This window comes from Heloderma suspectum, chromosome 4 (assembly GCF_057233095.1).
Source record: "Heloderma suspectum isolate Gila_16-S chromosome 4, 16-S_ref, whole genome shotgun sequence".
Taxonomy (NCBI): Eukaryota; Metazoa; Chordata; class Lepidosauria; order Squamata; family Helodermatidae; genus Heloderma; species Heloderma suspectum.
In genome coordinates this window covers 143,971,547-143,994,833 of record NC_139461.1, presented here as the reverse complement: position 1 = coordinate 143,994,833, position 23,287 = coordinate 143,971,547, and the positions used below count along the sequence as shown (strand labels likewise).

The 23,287-nt window shown below is 45.6% G+C and overlaps 1 protein-coding gene across 2 annotated transcripts in view; it reads left to right on the top strand.

Annotated features, from left to right (window-relative positions):
- The first annotated feature begins 6,402 nt into the window (after positions 1–6,402).
- RIN2 (Ras and Rab interactor 2) overlaps positions 6,403–23,287 on the top strand; it is a 102,540-nt gene continuing 85,655 nt past the window's right edge. The window contains exon 1 of one of the 2 annotated variants that reach the window (XM_084850741.1): positions 6,403–6,661. The gene's annotated coding sequence lies outside the window, so the exon portion shown is untranslated. Of the gene's footprint in view, positions 6,662–22,428; positions 22,517–23,287 lie in introns of those variants that run through there. The other variant, XM_084850738.1, reaches the window with a different exon arrangement.

Below are 23,287 nucleotides of genomic sequence, written 5' to 3'. Positions count from 1 at the left end.
CAAAAACAGGAATGTGAGGCAGGGATCCTCTTGATTGCATATGATTTTTACAGAGCAAATCCCCCAAACCACCATGAAGTCACAGAGCACATCTGCCTCCATGGACTGAACCAGAAAATTCATGGATCTTGCACTCGTGGGCACAGCCATGGCACAAAAACAGGGACCCTTGGAAAGGATCCTCTCGATTTCATATGATTTTTACAGAGCAAATCCCCCAAACCACCATCATATCAGAGATCACATCTGCCCCCAAGGATGTGGACAAAGTGCTTGTTTAAGTGAGCCCAAGCACCCTTGCTCTTCGTAGCTTATTATGTCCAGAAGGGAGGGGATGACTGGCTCGTTTTGAAAGGTTATCGGTTCTTCCCTAATGGTCAGAGTGGTGAGACCACTTCTGAAATAACCATCCTTGGGTTCCGCTGATCTGAATAATTATAGGCCAGTAGCTAACATCCCTTTCCTGGGCAAGGTGCTCATGAGGGTGGTAGCAGATCAAATCCTATCACTCATGGATGAAATTGATTTTCTAGATCCACCTTCAGTCAGGGTGTAGGCCTGGTTTCAGCACAGATAATGCAGTGGTCACCCTGAGCTTTGCTGAGAGAGAGACAAAAGGGGTGCAACCCAGTTGATTCTCCTGGATCTCGCAATGGGTTCTGATGCCATCAGCCATAGCATCCTTCAGGACAGGCTGTCTGAGTTGCATGTGGGTCGGACAGATTTGCAGTAATTCGATTCATACTTGGATGGCCATTTACAGAAGGTGGTGCTAGGGTTTGTGTGCTAAACTCCATGGCATGCTTTGGGGCCCAACAAGGTTCCATCTTGTCCCACATGCCACTTAACGTCCACATTGAAACTGCTGAGGGTGGTCAGTAGGAGAGTGCAGCGTCATTGGTATGCTGATGGTACATAGCTCCATCTCTCTTTCTCAACTGATCCCGGTGGGGAAGTGGACGTGCTTAATCAGTGCCTGGCCAGGGTAATGGACATAATGAGGGCCAATAAACTGAAGCTCAATCCGGACAAGACAGAGGTACTTCTAGTGGGTGGCTTGACTTTCCAGGTGCGTGATGTGCTGTCTGGGAAGGATTTGCAGTCCCCAAATACTGGGATCAAGTCCATAGCTTGGGGTGCTTCTAGACTCAACTTTGTCACTAGAGGTACAAGTGTCTTCTGAGGCTCAAGCGCCTTGTCACCTTAAGCTGATACAGCAGCTACAACTCTGCTTGGATAGTGACATCCTTGCTTCAATGATCCATGCCCTGGTAATCCTGTTAGATTACTGCAATGCACTTTATGTAGGGCTGCTCTTGAATACAATCTGGAGCCAGTGTCTGTAGGAGAGGCACCATCCAGGGAAGAGGGAGTGCCTGCTGCTGCTGCTTGCTGCTGCCGCCACTGCCGCCACCACGGCTCTCCCTGTGGACTTCTGCCTGGCAGACAGCCATTCCCTGTAGGACCAGTCCCCCTCTTGGAAGGACTATATAAGCTGGCTGGCTGAGGTGGCCTGGGAGAGCCAGTATCAGTAAGGGGGATGTATTTTGTTTAACTGTTGGTAGGAGGTGGGTTTTATTGTGTTTTTAGGGGTGGGCAGCCTGCCTGAGTCAAATTCCAGGTGGTCAAACGACACCTGGAATTACAGGCAAACATGGTCTGGGAGAACAAAATGAAGCGGGACATAGGCTGATAGAATTTTGCCAAGACAACTCACTATGCATAACAAACACTCTCTTCCAACAACCTAAGAGACGACTTTATACATGGACTTCACCAGATGGTTGACACCGAAATCAGATTGACTACATCCTTTGTAGCCAAAGATGGTGGACATCTATGCAGTCGATAAAAACAAGACCTGGAGCTGATTGTAGTTCCGATCACGAACTTCTTATTGCACAATTTAGAGTCAGACTAAAGAGAATAGGGAAGACCCACAGATCAGTTAGATATGAGCTCACTAATATTCCTAATGAATATGCAGTGGAGGTGAAGAATAGATTTAAGGGACTAGATTTAGTAGATAGGGTCCCGGAAGAACTATGGACAGAAGTTCGCAATGTTGTTCAGCAGGAGGCAACAAAAAACGTCCCAAAGAAAAAGAAAACCAAGAAGGCAAGATGGCTGTCTGCTGAGGCACTGGAAGCAGCCCAAGAAAGAAGGAAAGCAAAAGGCAACAGTGATAGGGGGAGATATGCCCCATTAAATGCAAAATTCCAGAGGTTAGCCAGAAGAGATAAGGAATTATTTTTAAACAAGCAATGCACGGAAGCGGAAGAAGATAACAGAATAGGAAGGACAAGAGACCTCTTCCAGAAAATTAGAAACATCAGAGGTAAATTCCAGGCAAAAATGTGTATGATCAAAAACAAAGATGGCAAGGACCTAACAGAAGCAGAAGAGATCAAGAAAAGGTGGCAAGAATATACGGAAGATCTGTATAGGAAGGATAATAATATTGGCGATAGATGTGACGGTGTGGTCAGTGAGCTAGCGCCAAACATCCTGAAGAGTGAGGTTGAATGGGCCTTAAGAAGCATTGCTAATAATAAGGCCACAGGAGATGATGGTATCCCAGCTGAACTGTTTAAAATCTTGCAAGATGATGCTGTCAAGGTGATGCATGCCATATGCCAGCAAATTTGGAAAACAGAAGAATGGCCAACAGATTGGAAAAAATCAACTTATATCCCCATACCAAAAAGGGAAGCACCAAAGAATGTTCAAACTATTGAACAGTGGCACTTATTTCACATGCCAGTAAGATAATGCTCAAGATCTTGCAAGGTAGATTCTAGCAATTCATGGAACAAGAATTGCCAGCTGTACAAGCTGGGTTTTGAAAAGGCAGAGGAACTCGAGACCAAATGGCCAATATCCGCTAGATAATGGAGAAAGCCAGGGAGTTTCAGAAAAACATCTACTTCTGTTTTATTGACTATTCTAAAGCCTTTGACTGAGTGGATCATCACAAATTGTGGCAAGTTCTTGGTGGGATGGGGATACCAAGTCACCTTGTCTGCCTCCTGAGGAATCTGTATAACGACCAAGTAGCAACGGTAAGACCACGGAACAACGGACTGGTTTAAGATTGGGAAAGGAGTACAGCAGGGCTGTATACTCTCACCCTACCTATTCAACCTGTACGCAGAACACATCATGCGACGTGCTGGGCTTGATGAAGCCAAGGCTGGAGTTAAAATCACTGGAAGAAACATTAACAGTCTCAGATATGCAGATGATACCACTTTGATGGCTGAAAGCGAGGAGAAGCTGAGGAACCTCATGACGAAGGTGAACGAAGAAAGTGCAAAATCTGGGTTGCAGTTAAACCTCAAAAAAACCGAGATTATAGCAACCAGCTTGATTGATAACTGGCAAATAGAGGGAGAAAACGTGGAGGCAGTGACAGACTTTGTCTTTCTAGGCGCAAAGATTACTGCAGATGCTGACTGCAGCCAGGAAATCAGAAGATGTTTACTTCTTGGGAGGACAGCAATGACAAATCTTGATAAAATAGTTAAGAGCAGAGACATCACACTGACAACAAAGATCCGCATAGTTAAAGCAATGGTATTCCCCATAGTAACCTATGGCTGCAAGAGCTGGACCATAAGGAAGGCTGAGCAAAGGAAGATAGATGCTTTTGAACTGTGGTGCTGGAGGAAAATTCTGAGAGTGCCTTGGACTGCAAGAAGATCAAACCAGTCCATACTCCAGGAAATAAAGCCAGATTGCTCACTTGAGGGAAGGATATTAAAGGCAAAACTGAAGTACTTTGGCCACATAATGAGAAGACAGGATTCCCTGGAGAAGATGCTGATGCTAGGGAAATTGGAAGGCAAAAGGAAGAGGGGCCGACCAAGGGCAAGATGGATGGATGATATTCTGGAGGTGACAGACTTGACCTTGGGGGAGCTGGGGGTGGCGACGGCCGACAGGAAGCTCTGGCGTGGGCTGGTCCATGAAGTCACCAAGAGTCGGAAGCGACTGACCGAATAAACAACAACAAAGCCTACCTGATAGGCAGAAGAGAGGAGGCATGTGTCCACCTGACGGAGGCAGTGGGGGGAGTGTTGGGGGCCATAATATACAGAGGCTGGGTGGCAGGTGCTGGTGGGGTGCTAGGGGCAGGCCATGCCAGGTAAGGGGAACAAGGGAGAGATGTGTAATATCTGTCCCCTGTTCTGGGCTTGCCCGGAGCCAAAGGATGGCTGGGGGAGGAATGAGTCCATCTTCTGGCCTTCGTTTGCTGCTCTGCAATGCCAGGTCTGTTACCCAGAAAACATCCCTCATCCATGACATGATCCTGGATGAGGGTGCAGACCTGGCATGTATTATGGAGACGTGGCTGGCTGAGGCCGCTGCTCCAACTCTGGCGGCTATGTGCCCAGCCAGATTTTCGTATGCACAGCAGCTGAGGGCTGGGGATCAGGGAGGGGAAGTGGCTGTGTATTGAATTATGTATTTTATCCATGGTTTTATAGCATGACGGTGCTATGAAGCCCCAAATCTATGTTATTTGTCACTTATTCCCTGGGCATGGATGTGTTTTGGGAAGGTGTTTTGGGGGCCTTTCCCTGTAGAAATTATGAGGATCCCTGTCTTGGTTCCATGTTTTTGTGCCGTGGCTATGCCCACAAGTGGCAGATCCCTGGTTTTTCTGGTTCAGTCCATGGGGGCAGATGTGCTTCCTGATTTGATTCTGGTTTGGGGGATTTTCCCTGTAAAAATAATGAGGATCCGTGCCCCAGATCCATGTTTTTGCACTGTGGCTGTGACCACGAGTGGTGGATCTGTGATTTACATGGTCCAGTCTGTGGAGGAAGATGTGGTCTTTGCTTTGATTCTGGTTTGGGGATTTTCCCTGTAAAAATCATGAGGATCCCTGTCTCTAATCCATGTTTTTGTGCTGTGGCGGTGCCAACAAGTGGCAGAATTGATTTTCGTGGTTGGTGGAAGCAGATGTGCTCTGTGATACGATGGGGTTGGGGGCGTATCTCCCTTGTTAAAATTATGAGGATCCCTGAGGATCCCTGTCTCTAATCCATGTTTTTGTGCTGTGGCTTTGCCCACAAGTGGCTGATCCGTGTTTTTTTTGGTTCAGTCCGTGGAGGCAGGTGTGCTCTATGTTTTGGTGATGGTTTGGGGAAGTTACTCTGTAAAAATCACATGAAATCAAGAGGATCCCTGCCAAGGATCCCTGTTTTGGTGCCATGGCTGTGCCCAGGAGTGGCAGATCCATGATTTTTCTGGTTCAGTCCATGGAGGCAGGTGTGCTCTATAATATGATGGTGGTCTGGGGGTGGGGTGGGGGTCTCCCCTTAAAAATTATATGAAATCATGAGGATCCCCTTTTTTCATGGATCCTCGTTTTACCCAGTCCCCTAAACACACAACCCGGAGTGAGCCCCCACTGAATTCAAAATATGTTTTAAATAACAAATTGCTCAAGTTTTTAATTAACGACTGTAGTATTGTTAACGAATAGTGCTGTGACACGGTTTGAGTGCAAAGGATATACAAGACAGACAGAGCAAGGTCAAGAGCCAGTGCAGTTCCGATCCGTTGTGGTTTCCCTTCTTCTTTCAGCGTTTTCCAGAACTTCTGCGGCAAGCGGGCGACTCGGCAGCGCTTCCGCCATTCGCTCCTCCGCTTTCCGCGTCGTCTGCGGGCTCCCGCCTCGGCGGCTCTCACGCTTCTCTTTGATGTTTCCGAGCAGCCGTTCGGAAGCGGGTGCGGGGCGATCGCACGTGGGGCAAAAATGCGACGGGCTCCTTGCGGGGGCGAAGCGGAAGGGGCGCTGGGCTTCGCGCCTTGCACGCAGCGCCTTCGCCGCTCTGCCTTTCGGGACTTCGCGCGGCGAAACAAAAGCAAGGACTTTCCCAGCGGCGCTCAAGAAGCTCTACTGATGTGGGAGAACCAGCTGTGCGGTGAGGGGAAGCACTCTGTGCGTCCTCAGAGGCATTCTTCGCTGCGTTGCCCGGCTGACCTGGCCTCACCTCCGCGCTTACAACAAGACAGCAAAGGCTGTCCCACCGGCACCCAGCAAGCGCTGCCCCCGATATGGAAGGGCGGGCTGTAGCGAGGAGGGAAGCGCTGCGCACGTTCTCAGAGGCACTCTTTGCTACGCGGCACAGCTGCAGGCTTGGCACGGGTTCCAGGTCTGGGGCTGTATCTGCATCCAGCACGAGACACCCGTGACTCCCCCTGCTGCCTGCGATAGCGCGCCGGCCCGCACCGAGCCCTTCACGTGCCAACCTGGCCGCCGCCGGCTGCCCAGGCGCCCGCCCGCCCGCCCGGGTCTCCTCCTTCCCCCCGCCCGTCCCTCCCACCGCTCCCAGTCCGCGGCCCGAGCGCGACTTCCTCTTCCTCTCCGGAGCCCCCCCTGCCCGCTCTGGGTTTGGCCGCGCTGCCCGCTGCCGAGGGGGCGCCTGGTCGAGCCTGACGCGGGGGCTCGGCCCCAAGAGGTCTGCGAAGCGCCGCTGGTCCCGAGGGACGAGGCGGGGGCGGAGGCCGGCCGAGTCCGAGACAAAGCCCGGCTGGCTCTTCCTTCTCCAGCTTTCCCCCTCTTCCCCCGCGCGTTCCTTGGCTGCCGCCGCCGCCGCCGCCGCTCCTGTTGCTGCTTTCCTTGGGGGCTCCCCCGCAGCCTCGAGAGGTAAGGGGCAAGGTGTGGTAGGACCCTGAGGGGAGGCCGGTCCCGGGAGTGAGCGGGGAAAGCAAGCACGAGGGAGAGTTGCCGGACCCTCCGAGGGCGCGCGCCCTTCCAGCGCCCCCGCCCCCCAGGAGATCGCCTAGAAAAGGGGCTGAGCGGGGGGGGGGGCTGAGGAGAGCGTCCCTGTGACATGTTGCCCCCTCCCCCCACGCGGTAAGTTCGGGGGAAGAAAGACGTAAAGCCGCTGGATCCCGAAGCCCTGCTTTTTCGGGGAGAGCGCGCTCAAGCTGCTCGTATTACGTTTGGAATGTTAGGTCTGGCTTGAACCACAGCCCCCGAGGATCAGGCAGGATCGCCTTGCCTTGCCTTGCCCCTCGGGTGGTTTCCCTCTAAATACTCAGAAATCCCCCAAACCCAGATAAAACAGCAAAGAGTCTTGTGGCACCTTAAAGTCGAACAAATTTATTCTGGTATAAGCATTCGTGGATGTTGTCTGCTTCACCAAAACCCAGACAGTGCTGACAAGTGTGCAGAACATAGTTTTTTCTACTCACTACCTCTCAAAGTTCTAGATTTGTTTTATTTTTTTAAAAGCATCCCAATATCTTTAGGATTTTGTATGAAGGAGAGGAAAAAGAGGGAGGGAGGTAACGAAGGGCTGTCTAAGGTTTGTTTACCACAGGTTGGTTCCTCACAAAGGAACTTACTTTTCTGGTAGCCAGCTGTATAAGCAGGTATGTGTTCTTTTGAAGGTTGCATCACGTATTACGTAATAACATATATCAGGTCAGACTACCCATCTGGCTCTCTATTGTTTACTGTGATTGGAAGCGGCTCGCCAGGGTCTTTGGGTGCTTTCAGACCGAGGGCTCCCAGGCTCCTAATCAAAAGACACTGACTGTGCAGCTATTCCATCTCCTTCACAGATTGTACGGGTGTGTGGAGGGGAGAGATGGAAGAAATGGTGGGAAAACAGGAGGGTTAGAAGATGAAGACAACATCTTCTGAACCCACTGTAAAATTCCATGAATGAGACAGCACGATTGCATGATAAAAACCTCATCAGGAAGCATCCTTTCACACCACCTGATCTTTTACCTGGAGTTCCTTCTGAGTCCTTCTGCATGCAAAGCACCTGTTCTACCACTGAGCTACAGTCCCTCCCCTTAAGAAGCAAACCTTGGTTTACTACTGAGCATGTACCCAACAAGCGGCAGTATCTGATGATGCCACTGTGACTGCTAGTTCTGTTGTGCCTGCAGGACCTGCTGCTAGTGCAACAGGAAAAACAACCTGAAAGAACCCCAGAAATGAGAGGAAACACTTGTTTCTGGATTGGGGCAGGTCAGCAGAGTTCCCCTTCGTGAGTGGTAGATCCCACTGGTATGTAGGCAGCTTAGGAGACTGTCCAAGGAGTTATAGTGAGTCCTGGCTCCCTGACAGGTGTGCATGTTTAATGAACATTTTTGCAAATACCTGTTTGTTGCATTCACGCTTTATCTTTGTTGTTGTTCAGTCGTTAAGTCATGTCCAACTCTTCGTGACCCCGTGGACCATAGCATGCCAGGCCTTCCTGTCCTGCGTTCTCTCCCGGAGGGTGCTCAAGTCCATATTCATTGCATTGGTGATGCTATCTAGCCATCTCATCCTCTGCCATCCCCTTCTCCTTTTGCCTTCAATCTTTCCCAGCATCAGGGTCTTTTCCAGAGAGTTTTCTCTTCGCATTAGGTGGCCAAAATATTTGAGCTTCAGCTTCAGTATCTGTCCTTCCAATGAGCACTCAGGGTTGATTTCCTTTAGGATGGACTGATTTGACCTCCTTGCAGTCCAGGGGACTCCTAAGAGTCTTCTCCAGCACCACAGTTCGAAAGCATCGATTCTTCGGCGCTCAGCCTTCCTTATAGTCCAGCTCTCACAGCCATACGTTGCTACTGGGAAAACCATAGCTTTGATTAGACGGACCTTTGTCGGCAAGGTGATGTCTCTGCTTCTTACTATGCTGTCTAGGTTTGCCATAGCTTTCCTCCCAAGGAGCAAGTGTCTTTTAATTTCATGGCTACAGTCACTGTTTGTGGTAATCTTGGAGGCCAAGAAAATAAAATCTGCCACTGCTTCCATATCTTCCCCTTCTATATGCCAGGAAGCGATGGGGCCAGATGCCATGATCTTCGTTTTTTTAATGTTGAGTTTCAAACCAGCTTTTGCACTCTCCACTTTCACCCTCAACAAGAGGCTCTTTAGATCCTCTTCGCTTTCTGCCATTAGGGTGGTATCGTCTGTGTATCTGAGGTTGTTGATATTTCTCCCGGCAATCTTAATTCCGACCTGTGATTCATCCAACCCGGCGTTTCTCATGATGTACTCTGCATATAAGTTAAATAAGCAGGGCGACAATATGCAGCCTTGTCGTACTCCTTTCCCAGTTTTGAACCAATCGGTTGTTCCATGTCTGGTTCTTACTGTTGCTTCTTGACCCTCGTACAGGTTTCTCAGGAGACAGGTAAGGTGGTCTAATACTCCCATCTCTTGAAGAATTTGCCACAGTTTGTTGTGATCCACACAATCAAAGGCTTTAGCGTAGTCAATGAAGCAGAAATAGACGTTTTTCTGGAATTCTCTTGCTTTCTCCATGATCCCGCGAATGTTGGCGATTTGATCTCTAGTTCCTCTACCTGTTCAAAACCCAGCTTGTACTTCCGGTAGTTGTCAGTTCACATACTGCTGAAGCCTAGCTTGTAGGATTTTGAGCATCACCTTGCTGGCATGTGAAATGAGCGCAATTGTACAGTAGTTTGAACACTCTTTGGCATTGCCCTTCTTTGGAATTGGAATGTAAACTGACCTTTTCCAGTCTTGTGGCCATTGTTGAGTGTTCCAAATTTATTGGCATATTGAGTGCAGCACTTTTAACAGCATCATCTTTTAGGATTTTAAATAGCTCAGCTGGAATACTGTCATCTCTGCTAGCTTTGTTGTTACTAATGCTTCCTAAGGCCCACTTGACTTCACTCTGTAGGATGTCCGGCTCAAGTTCAGTGACCGCACTATCATGGCTATCAGGGACATTCAGATCTTTCCTGTACAGTTCTTCTGTGTATTCTTTCCACCTCTCCTTAATCTCATCTGCTTCTGTTAGGTCCCTGCCTTCTTTGTCCTTTATCATGCCTGTCTTTGCACAAAACGTTCCCTTGAGATCTCCGATTTTCTTGAAGAGATCTCTAGTCTTTCCCATTCTATTGTTTTCTTCGATATCTTTGTAGGTGTACATTTATGACATTGTACAGCCCGATCCTTTGCGGGATTAAGCACCCTTAAAGCCACGGAAATCAGTAAGCTATCTCTGCATAGGACTGAGCTGCTAGTGATATTATACACAAGAAATGTTGTGAAGTGGTCCTGAAAGGATTTAGTGTGTATTCACCTCCATAACTGGAACAAAGAGATGTGGATCACCAGTGCCTGCTTGGCTACTCCATTTCTCCTGCATAATCCAGGCTGTATGTTTTCTGGGTGTTGATTTGCCTTACCTCCAAGGCTATGCTTTTGTGCCACTCCCACTTGTTCTGGCAGGGATCCCAGGGGGAATTAAAATAAAATATTAAAGGATTTTTATTACTCACAATTCAGCACAGGAGAAGTTCTTGATGAAATGTGCTCATGGCTCGGACCTGTCGCCCTAGGTGGCATCAAACTTCCATTTGAGGTGACTGCTTCTACTTGTCTCAGAGTAACTTCTGCTGATCTCAGGGCTGACATGGCCAAAAACAAAGAGATGCCATTTTGATGGCCTAGTCAAGTGGTGAAAAGAACCTAGGAACATCTCTCAACTGGGGCTTGTGGGTAGTGGAGATGACGAGGCGAGAAAGATGGTTCTTTTTATAGCTGTCTTGTATGAGATGGCAGGGACTTCTAATGCACTTTAATTTGACTTAAGGCTTAGCTCTGGAACATGTGAAATGAGAAAGAATGTGTCTTTTGAGTGTGTACAGACTCAACTTTCCTAGGATTGAGGAGACAGAGATTCCAGGTCAGGAGGAGCCCCTTGAGATCTTCTTTCAGACATTTCTGGGGTTGTAGCTGATCATACCTAAAATATTGTACTTCACATAATAAACCTATTCTGAAAAATCAATATAGAGTTATAAATGCCTAAAAATGAATTTTCTTCCATCAACATGAGGAGGGCTTAAAGAAACATTTTCTGCAGCTTTTTTTTTTTTTTTTTGGTCAAGGCCCTTTAAAAGTATAGGCCACCAACCAGTTTTAACAGTCAGCCTCAAATCCTTGGATCAGTAATAACTATCACAGTGTTTATCTAATGTAGCACCAAAGTGTGATGAAACAATGAGTGAAAGTATTCTGATTACCTGGTGTGTGATGCATACAAAAGTTTTTTGTTTTGTATCTCTCTTATCACTGACTTGTTTGTTTATTGGCTGCTAGCAGGACGTTTAAACTGTGCTTTAGATGGCCACAAAATCATCAACCCTTATGCGGTTGCTGCTTAAAATCCTTTCCTGTTCTTATGATTGATCATAAGAATGTAAGAAGAGCCATGCTGTAACAGACGAAGGTCTGTCTAGTGTAGCATTCTGTTATACAGTAGCCAATCAGATGCCTGTGGGAAGCTCACAAGTACAATAGCACCCTCCCTCTCATATTCCCCAGCAACTGTTGTACATAGGCATTCCACCTGTGATACTGGAAGTAGCATATAGCCAACATGATTAATAGCCATTGGTGGTCTTATCCTCCAGGAATTTGTCTAATCCCCTTTTAAAACCATCCAGATTGGTGACCATTGCTACATTGTGTGGTAGAGAATTCCATAGCTTATGTGCTGTGTGACAGAGTACTTCCTTTTATCTGTCCTGAATCTCCTACCAGTGAGCTCCATGGGATGACCCTGGGTCCTAGTATTAGGAGAAAGAGAGAAAAAATGTCTCTCTATCCACTTTCTCCACACCATGCATAATTTTGTACACCTCTTATGTCTCCACTTACCTTTTTTCTAACCTAAACAGTCCCAGATGTCATAACCTTTCCTCATAGGGGACTTGCTCCAGCCCCTTGACCATTTTAGTTGCCTTTTTCTGCACTTTTTCCAGTTCTACAGTGTAGCAATGACTGGAACTGTACACAGTATTCCAAGAGTGGTCACACCACAGATTTGTATAAGGGCAGTCTGATATCAGCAATTTTATTTTCAATTGCTTTCCTAATTATGCCTGCCCCTTTATGGATCACTGCCTTGTTGTGGCGAAGGGGCTTGCGTAACTCAGTGAAGCCATAAGCTATGCCGTGCAGGGCCACCCAAGATGGACAGGTCATGGCAGAGAGTTCTGACAAAATGTGGTCCACTGGAGAAGGAAATGGCAACCCACTCCAGGATTCTTGCCAAGAAAACCCCATGGAACGTATCACAAGGCTAAAAGATATGATGCCGGAAGATGAGACCCTCAGGTCGGAAGGTGTCCAATATACTACTGGGGAAGAGCAGAGGGTATTTCCAAGTAGCGCCAGAAAGAATGAAGCGGCTGGGCCAAAGCCGAAAGGACACTCAGCTGTGGATGTGTCTGGTGGTGAAAAGAAAATCCGATGTTGTAAAGAACAGTATTGTTTAGGAACCTGGAATGTCAGATCAATGAATCAAGGTAAGCTGGAGGTGGTCAAACATGAGATGACAAGATTGAACATCGACATCTTGGGAATCAGCGAACTAAAATGGACAGGCATGGGCGAATTTAATTCACGTGACCATCATATCTACCATTGTGGGCAAGAATCCCTTAGAAGAAATGGAGTAGCACTCATAGTCAACAAAAGGGTGGGAAAAGCAGTCCTGGGGTACAATCTCAAAACCGACAGAATGATCTCAGTATGAATCCAAGGCAAACCATTCAACATCACGGTAATTCAAGTCTATGCCCCAACCACTGATGCCAAAGAAGCTGAGGTTGATCGGTTCTATGAAGACCTACAACACCTTCTAGAACTAACACCAAAAAAAGATGTCCTCTTCATCATAGGGGATTGGAATGCTAAAGTAGGAAGTCACGAAATCACCGGGATAACAGGCAGGCATGGCCTTGGTGTACAAAATGAAGCAGGGCAAAAGCTAATAGAGTTTTGCCAAGAGAACATGCTGATCATAGCAAACACTCTTTTCCAACAGCACAAGAGACGACTCTACACATGGACATCACCAGATGGTCAATATCGAAATCAGATTGATTATGTACTTTGCAGCCAAAGATGGAGAAGCTCCATACAGTCAGTAAAAACAAGACCTGGAGCTGACTGTGGCTCAGATCATGAGCTGCTTCTTGCAAAATTTCGGCTTAAATTGAAGAACGTAGGGAAAACCACTAAACCATTCAGGTATGACCTAAATCATATCCCTGGTGAATATACAGTGGAGGTGAGGAATAGATTTCAGGGATTAGACCTGATAGACAGAGTGCCTGAGGAACTATGGATGGAGGTCTGTAACATTGTTCAGGAGGCAGCAACGAAATCCATCCCAAAGAAAAAAAAATGCAAGAAAGCCAAGTGGCTGTCTGATGAGGCTTTACAAGTAGTTGAGGAAAGAAGGGAAGCGAAAAGCAAGAGAGAAAGGGGAAGATATATCCAACTGAATGCAGAGTTCCAGAGAAAAGCAAGGAGAGACAAGAAGGCCTTCTTAAATGAACAATGCAAAGAAATCGAGGAAAAGAACAGAATGGGAAAGACTAGAGATCTCTTCAAGAAAATTGGAGATCTCAAGGGAACGTTTTGTGCAAAGACTTAGGAAGCATTAGTAACAACAAAGCTAGCGGAGATGACAGTATTCCAGCTGAGCTATTTAAAATCCTAAAAGATGATGCTGTTAAAGTGCTGCATTCAATATGCCAACAAATTTGGAACACTCAACAATGGCCGCAAGACTGGAAAAGGTCAGTTTACATTCCAGTTCCAAAGACGGGCAATGCCAAAGAGTGTTCAAACTACCGCACAACTGTGCTCATTTCACATGCCAGCAAGGTGATGCTCAAAATCCTACAAGCTAGGCTTCAGCAGTATGCGAACCGCGAACTACCGGAAGTACAAGCTGGGTTTCGACGAGGCAGAGGAACTAGAGATCAAATCGCCAACATTTGCTGGATCATGGAGAAAGCAAGAGAATGCCAGAAAAATGTCTATTTCTGCTTCATTGACTACGCTAAAGCCTTTGATTGTGTGGATCACAACAAACTGTGGCAAATTCTTAAAGTGATGGGAGTACCAGACCACCTTACCTGTCTCCTGAGAAACCTGTACGAGGGTCAAGAAGCAACAGTAAGAACCAGACATGGAACAACCGATTGGTTCAAAACTGGGAAAGGAGTATGACAAGGCTGCATATTGTCACCCTGCTTATTTAACTTATATGCAGAGTACATCATGAGAAATGCCGGGTTGGATGAATCAGAGGTCGGAATTAAGATTGCTGGGAGAATTATCAACAACCTCAGATACACAGACGATACCACCCTAATGGCAGAAAGCGAAGAGGATCTAAAGAGCCTCTTGTTGAGGGTGAAAGAGGAGAGTGCAAAAGCTGGTTTGAAACTCAACATTAAGAAAACGAAGATCATGGCATCTGGCCCTATCACTTCCTGGCATATAGAAGGGGAAGAAATGGAAGCAGTGACAGATTTTACTTTCTTGGGCTCCAAGATCACCGCAGACGGTGACTGTAGCCATGAAATTAAAAGACGCTTGCTCCTTGGGAGGAAAGCTATGGCACACCTAGACAGCATAGTAAGAAGCAGAGACATCACCTTGCCGACAAAGGTCCGTCTAATCAAAGCTATGGTTTTCCCAGTAGCAACGTATGGCTGTGAGAGCTGGACTATAAGGAAGGCTGAGCACCGAAGAATCGATGCTTTCGAACTGTGGTGCTGGAGAAGACTCTTAGGAGTCCCCTGGACTGCAAGGAGGTCAAATCAGTCCATCCTAAAGGAAATCAACCCTGAGTGCTCATTGAAAGGACAGATACTGAAGCTGAAGCTCAACTATTTGGGCCACCTAATGCGAAGAGAAAACTCTCTGGAAAAGACCCTGATGCTGGGAAAGACTGAAGGCAAAAGGAGAAGGGGACGGCAGAGGATGAGATGGCTGGATAGCATCACCGATGCAATGAATATGAACTTGAGCACGCTCTGGGAGAGAGCGCAGGACAGGAAGGCCTGGCGTGCTATGGTCCATGGGGTCACGAAGAGTCGGACACGACTGAACGACTGAACAACAATTATGCCTGACATGGAATTAGCTTTTTTTTACAGCAACTATACATCGGGTTAACATTTTTGTTGAGACATCTGCCATAACCCAAAGATCCCTTTCTTGGTCAGTCACTGCTAGCTCAGATCCCATCAGCATATATGCAAAGTTGGGATTTTTTTACCCCAATGTGCAGCACTTTACACTTTCTTACACTGAACTGCATTTGCCATTTTGATGCCCATACTCCCAGTTTGGAGACATCCTTCTGGAGTTCTTCTCAGTCCCTTTTCATTTTAACTACCCTAAAGAATTTGGTGTCCTTAGCAAATGTGGCCATCTCACTGCTTATTCCTAATTCCAGATAGCTTATGAACAAGTTTAAAAACATTGGTCCCAATACAAATCCCTGTGAGACCCCACTGTTTGCATCCCTCCATTGGGAGAATTTACCATTTATTCCTACTCTCTGACCTGGTTTGCATGTAACAAGAAGCCACCATGGATGAATTTCCCAGCGGGGCTTCTCATTGCAGTGGCAGCTGCCACTTGGAATATTTGAGCCATTGCAGGGACATGCCATAGGTTGTCGTTACATGCAAACCCATCGACAGTGGGCTATTGGGGTGGTTAACAAGCCACCTACAATCCTAAAACAGGTGCACACATAATGACAAGCTATGGTGCACCCCCACCACAGCTTGAATATTCAAAATGGTGGCCACCACCACAATGATAAGCCCACAGGGAAATTCACCCACAGTGGCTTCTCATTACATGCAAACCAGGCCTCTGCTTTCTATTCTTTAATTACTGATCTATAAGAGGACATCTCCTCTTATTCCATAACTGCTAAATTTGCTCAGTTCTCTTTGGGGAGGCACTTTGTCAAAAGGCTTTTGGAAGTCCAAGTAAACTCCATACAGCAGGGAGCAATGTTCAAATGTTTCTTCTGTGTGCTCTTGGGCTAAGTATGTGGAGTGTTCATATACACCTGGATGCAGTTGACTGTGGCAGGCAAACTGCATATTTAGAGCAGGGCATACACTTGGAAGAGAATTTACAAGTTGTTCCTCATCATTGAGGACTGGAGAGAGAGAGAGGGAGGGAGGGAGCGAGAGACTAGAGTTGCACACCATTGCTATCTGTTGTATCCAATAAGAGAGGCAAAATAAAACAAACCCTTTATTTAAAAATATACATAACAAAGCTAGCAGCACTAGGAACTCTGCCTAACTAAGCCTCTTAGTTAGGCAGCTACACCAGTACTGGCTGCTACACCAGTACTATTTCCTATTTCCTCTTACAGGCTGCCTCCCTTCAGCTGGATATTATCCCAGCTCTCTTAAAGGTACAGTACCCACAAAATCACCACATTTCTCCCCCTCATAAGGAATGTCCATAGTCCCACAACCCAGCACTACATAACATAATCTTTAGTCTAAGCAGGTGGTGGTCTGACACAGACTTCTTTCTGGTTCACTTTCTGGTTGGTCAAGCCCAGCTGCTGGCATAGTCTTTTGTGTGGGTGAGAAAGGCAAGTCCTCTAACACAAAATGAGTATCTACCTCATTTCTGCAGTCTCCTGGAGCAAGATCAGAGGCATTCCACACACGTCCATCAGAAAGTTTATAAGTATAAGGTTCTCTTCTTTCAACAACTTTACGAGGGGATGTGAAACTCTGTCCTCCCTTTCATAGAATCCCAGATTAGATTCAAATCTGTTTCTTAGCACACCTATCCGTATATGCTTTAGATTTCCTTTGCTTCTCTTCAGCCATCACCCTCATATCAGATTCCAAAGCTATTTCCAGTCTAGATTTTTACACTCCAGCCACATTCAAGTTAGTGTGCATCTCTCTCCTTGCAATAACTCTACAGGCAATCTCTGTTGCTGCATGCTGTGTAGCTCTACATTCTTGCAAAAATACAGTAGTGAAGTTTTTCCATGCTTTCCCTTCTAACTTAGCTGTTTGTAAATTCTCTTTCAGGCTTCTGTTAAACCTTTTGATATCCCCGTTATCTTGAGGGTAATACATAGATGATCTCTGATGAATAATACTATACTCTGCTAGAAAGGTTTCAAATTCCACTGAGGTGAACTGAGTTCCATTATCCAAAATCAGTTCTTTCAGATTTCCTTCTCTATTAAAACAGTGCAAAGAAAGCTAATAACTGTAGCTGAGGTAACTTGAGATGTGAAAGTTACTTCAGGCTTTTTGCTATAATAATCAATTAAAGTAACAGTATAATGATAGTCAATTGGAGCAGCATCAAGCGGTCCTACAGTATGAGTTGCAACCTTTTGCCATGCTACATCTGGGAGCGGACTGGCTGTATTGGTGATGCTCATAGTACTGCTGTCTTATCATGTAACTCACAAGTAACACATGATTTTATAGCTGATTCCTTTTGAGCGTCCATCCTTGGCCACCAATACAGACCTCTCAATCTATGTTTAGTTCTAACAATCCCTTGATGGGTATCATGCGCCAAAGGTCTAAATGTAGGCTGAAATTCCTCTGGCACAAGTAACTGATGTCACCAAAATGTTGGCGATCCCGCCTTCATCACTAAATATGTATCCAATAAGAGAGGCAGAGTAAAACACAAACCCTTTATTTAAAAGTATACATAACAAGACTAGCAGCACTAAGCCTCTCCAGCACTATTTCCTTTTATAGGTTGTCTCCCTTCAGCTGGACATAATCCCAGCTCTCTTAAAGGCACAATGCCTACAAAATCACCACACTATCCTTATTAGTACAAATAGTATAAAATTGGATTGATTTTCCATTCAAACTTCCAATGCAAAAACTTAATAGGGCTTTCACCATAGAGGTTCTAATAGACAGAGTGATGTCACTCTGTGACCATAAGAGAATCATCATGGTCAGTGAAGGCTTTCTATGTTTACCAGATATTCAGGCTGTCTGTCACTCCTTTTCTGTCTCTATGATGGATTGTCCATGTGCGGAAGGGCTTTTTGGTGGCAAACATGAGTAGCAAATAATATTTAGACTGGCCCTTTATTTTAAATTACAAGCAGGACCTGCAACAAAATAATGCATGTGGAAGACTCAGCCAGCCAGGAAACTCCATTCCATTCCTTCCCTCAGGGGTTTCTGTCTCCCCTCCTCCAAGAAATGCTCAGTGTTCTGTGACCACTGAGCATGCTTACTCCTGATTAGGCTGTCTGGGATTTTTTTACCCTCACCTTTTCCCCTTAAGTTCTTTGTAGTTCTGCAAACCTTGGGTTTCCACCAAGCTTGCTGATACCTCTGTCTTGTGCATGGACAGTGTCATTTTGGCTACATAAGGCTGAGCACACCAAGAATTAGTTTGCTACTGGTATATAAAATTTATATTCTCTTTACTATATTCCTCCAATTTTGTCGACATGGCAAGGAAACAGATTGAGTGTTGTCTCTGCCTTTCTCCCTACTCAATGCTCTTCCCACCCTCCACATTTCTTCTCCCTATCCTAACTTTCTCTTTTAGCACTTTGAACTGTCCTGTCAGTTCACTTTGTATGTGCCAAACTTTTACATTTCTGAAGCCCTGAACCTGTTTTGCAAGGGCATCTGAACTGAGATTTTGATCTTGTCCAAAGCTATGTGCCTTGCCCTTAGCAAATATATTTTATTGTTGATCTATGCTACACAAAATGTTTGAGAATACTTCTTGATGAGTTCTGCCACTGCATAGCCCTTTTTAGGTGTCTTCTGCAAAGGACCTTTGTAACCCTTTGGTAAGATTAATAAATTGTTGCCTATAGTAATCTTTTCTATGGCCTGCTGCAGACATAACGTTTCCAATCTTCTGAGTATAGTATATGACATTGAGAGCACCTTGCACTCTTCTTCTCTCTCAGCACAGATGTCCCCCTTCGTTCCCTTTACAGTTTGTGTGCACCAATGGTTAGATTCAAACTGGAGTTCGCAACATGGCAGCCATAGTTACAAGAGGCGTTTATCAAGTTTAAAGCTAAACTTGATAAACATGAACAGGTGAAATACCATACCAAGATTAGCACTGAAAAGGAAGGTGGGAATTTGCTTGCAAGAGGGAGGTGAAGGAATCCATGAGCTTTCCTGATTAACCATAATTATGTTAGAAGTGGTGCTGCCATGGTTGGACAAAATGCCCTCTGAAGGGCCACACTGCACCACCACTGCCTTTCCACCCTGCGCCAGAAAAAGGGACCTGTCCTGCCCATATCATGACTTATTAGGTGGTGCATGGGAAGGGAACAAATGGATCTCTGGCTGCTTTCCAGACTTCTAGCTGAACTCATCAACCATACGGTGATCCTGACAAACGGTGAAAAGTTTGGAAAACAGTCAGATGCTGAAAAAAGGACATGTTCATTCCCTTCCTGTGAACCACCTACTAAGTTGGGGGAGGGGGGAAGGAAACAAATGGGTCCCTTTTTCTTTCTTTTAAGGGTCCCTCTGCTCTCGTCCCCCAGCCCTGCCTTATTATCTGTAAAATGTTTTGGAAAGAAGAAAAAGGGACCCATTCGATCCCTCCTCTTGGCTCCCCTTGGCACCCTGCTTCTGCTTACTAGGCAGCAGCAGTGGCGGCTGCTGCAACATGTTTCCTTTCCCCCGTTTTGCATGTCAGAAGCACTGGCTGCTGTAGAGTGAAGCTCCAGAGAGCCACACCCACCATCTTTCCCACTCTGCTCTTCAGGAGCGCACCTGCTCTGTCAGAAGTCTTTAAAAGGAAAGATGTTATGGCAGCTGCTACTGTTGCTTGGGGCGTGGGGGGTGCTGGTTTGACTCCAGCTGCACTGCTAGATGTTAGCAGTATCTGTATCAGGCCTATGACTTACAATAGAAGAATGCACAACTTTGGAAATTTGATGCTGTACCATCTTCTGGAGTTATAACCACAGCACAAAGTGGGTGAATACTTTATGTCATTTAAAAAAAAATCAAGCCAACATAACCTTGTGACTCCTTTCTCATTCTGTGCACTATGTATGTATTCAACATCGTTGATATGGAATACAGGCAGGGTTGAAGACATTTTTGCTTCTTAGAGGACTGGTTGCAATAAACCTTTTGAGGAGAGAAATGTTTGCATGTCTAGAAAGGACATCTCCTTGTTGTTTTTTTTTATGTAGTTCACTGCTTTGTAGGCTCCTACTTCTGCTCTTATGGCCAGAGCATATCTATGTCACTTATGTTCTATCATACTGACAGGATATGTAACTCAAGGAAAATGGCTTGGTAGGTGAGGCTTGTGTTCAACTGCATGTGGTCAAACTGTTCAAACAATAAAGATTTGAAACATAAGAAATGACTTGATAGGGTTGACACAACAATTTTGCAGTTTATCACTGGATCGTGACGTGATGTGAGTAGCTGCTGTAACAAGATCACGTGAAGTGATCATAACATGTGCATATGGAAAAATCTTGACAATGCAAGTATTAAAAAAAAAAAGAGGCAGCCATAATGTTTGTTCTGTCCACAGTTGAATGCACAATCCATCTTTTTCACAAGTCTCACCTAGTGTAGATATTTTCAAGCTTTCTATCTCCAGGAAACTTTCTATCTCCAGCCAAAATATGTGTTCAGTGGTTAAACACCACAGAGGTTAAACACAAAAAAGGACAAAGAAGATGCTCTCCTCAAGACTTCTAGTATTAGGACAAAAGTAGGGAAAGTGTGCTTGCATTGTTCTCTGCGAGCAGTTTCATAACTTCTTGGTAGTGTTTTCTGGCATCATCACACCAGGTTTGTTTAATCCTCTGTCCAAAGAGAAAGGGACTACTCTTTTGAACTAGGTGGAAAAATATTCTCCATCTTTAGACATCAGCATCAACTTTCTAGAAAGCTATGGGGGATTTGTTTGTTCTCTAGCCTGTACTGACCCTTGTTCCAAACAATGGTTCAATAATATTTGATGGGATGGCTTCCCTCCCAGAACTTTGTGATCCTTCAAGATTTGGAGAGCTCATAAACACCACTGTATTGTATTTGGTTAAGCATACAGCAAAGTAGAAGTGTACCAGTTTGGACTTTGTCGCAGATTATGTGAGCATAAGAAATATGCAACAGTTCACTGCACCGCAGTTTGTTCACAAGTTACATAAAGCTTTAGAAAGGAGCAGAAAATAATCTAGTCAGTAGAATGTGTCTTAATTGCATGAATAAGTAAGCCTTTCAGGAATTCTTAAACACTGTGTGGAAGTACATACATTGCTTTGCTGATAGAAATGAATGTCATTATCTTGCTGCGAACATGATTTTAGCCATTGTCAGAAATACATAAAAGCCAGTTTTCAAGGTACTTTTGTATAGTGTATGCAAACAAATGGAATCTAGTGCAGGGATAAGCAGATTAAAGGGAGGGGCTATACAGATAGGAACTGGCCCAGCTTTCACTAGTTTTGATGGAGTTCTATCAGGCAGAGTACACAAGCTGAAAAGTGAGCCATAGCTGAGAAGGGGCAAATCTACTGTTCATTCCAGACACTTAAGATCACCATTGCAGGAGGCAAGGGCATTTCTTTACTTTCTCCCATATGAGTGAATGGCTGCTGTTCAGTTATATGGCAAAAAATAAAGCACCATGCTTGGGGAAATATTTCTGTGTATGTGAGGGGACCCATTTGCTGCCCCAGCTAATGACTGGTCCAGCCTTCAGTCACTAGGGTTGCAATGTACAAGTCTTCCCTGCATATACATGTACTACTCATGATAAAGCTGGGCATTTTACTAGTGTAGTAATAATCAGAAACACTGGTACAGATGCTACAGCCATAGGCATTGACATTTGCTAATAAGGTTGTTCTTTTTTCAGTGGCCTTGGTTGCTGAAGCTGAAGAATATCATTTCTCTTATTGTTCTCTTATTGTAGGCTGTTCTCTTATTGGATATTCACAGGCTGTGATTCAAAAAGCATTTTCCATGCAACAATAAAGGCAGGTACAAAGAGGTTCTGTGACAGTTTTACTGGTTTGGGGAATGATTTTACAGAACAAGACTTGACATAGCTGGAGCCTGAATGGCTGCAATACCTGACGGCATGCCTCTCCCAAAATGAACCTACCTGTACGCTGCATTCAGCATCTAAGGTCCTCCTCCAAGTGCCTCCTCCAAGGGAAGCTCGGAAGACAGCCACAAGGGAGAGGGCCTTCTCAGTGGTGCCCCCGCATCTGGGGAATGAGCACCAACATTATTATCTTTTTGGTGCCAGACTAAGACCTATCTCTTTTCCCAGGCATTGGCAGCTCATGATGAATTTTAATCAGTCCTGGATGTGTCTTTAGTTATGACTGGCAGTTCAAAGTTGTTTTTAATTATATGTTGTTCGTGCATATTGTCTCTGTGCTTTTATGCAGATGGCTGTTAAACTTTTCATGTTGTATTTAATGTTTTAATTTCTGTAAACTGCCCAGAGAGTTTTGGCTATGGGGTGGTATAGAAATGTAATAAATTAATAATGATAATACTTAATTATAGAATGGCAGTAATGTTTCTTATATATCTCCATCAACATGCACAGCACTTTAGAGAGTAACAAGCAAACACACTCCCAGCCTGAAGGACTTGATGATCTAAACTTCTTCACAAGAAAGGCAGAAGAGGGAAAATGGAGGTAAATCGGGCACCATTCGGGAGTGAAGATAAACGGGGGGAGGGGGATATATGTCTGGGTCAGTTACACATACTTAGGCTTAGTTTTAGTAGGGGATGAGGACAAACAGGATTAAGTAAAAGGTTTCATGGAAAGCTGGTTCTGAGGAGAGGTTGTAGGCAGAGAGAAGTTGCATCATGTAGATGTTCTGGGAGGCAGCTTCAGGCAAAAGGAGATGAAGAGGTGAAAGCCACAACCCCAGTGGTGTCCCCTGAGCAACCTTCCCCAAGTTAGTGCCCTCCAGATGTTTTTGACTCCAACTCCCATCAGCCCTAGCCAGCATAGCTAGTGGTTGGGGTGATGGGAAATGTACTTCAAAAGAGCTGGAAGGCACCAGGTTTGGGAAGGCTGCACTTTCTCTCATACAGGTAAATGGGCAAGAACCTGTGCTTGGAACCACACGAGAAAACCTTCCCTCTCCCAAGTTAGAGGAACAGTTTCTCATGTTGAGTTGCTGTACTTTGGTTTCTGCTGTATCCAGTGTCCAGTGCATTATGCGAAACTCCCCTCCCCTCTCTGGGAAGTGAAGAGTGGCTTCTCATGTCATGTTCCTGTGCTGTGGCTCAGGCTGAAGCAGTGTAGGAAACGCACTGCTTCTGCCTGCTCCGAAGTGCAGTGTGATATGAGAGGACTTCCCCTTCTCTCCCCGCAAGTTCCTAGGCATGTGCAGAGAGGAGAGAGGAGGGATGAGTGAAGACTTCAGATTATGACTACTTAATATGCCAAGCCATA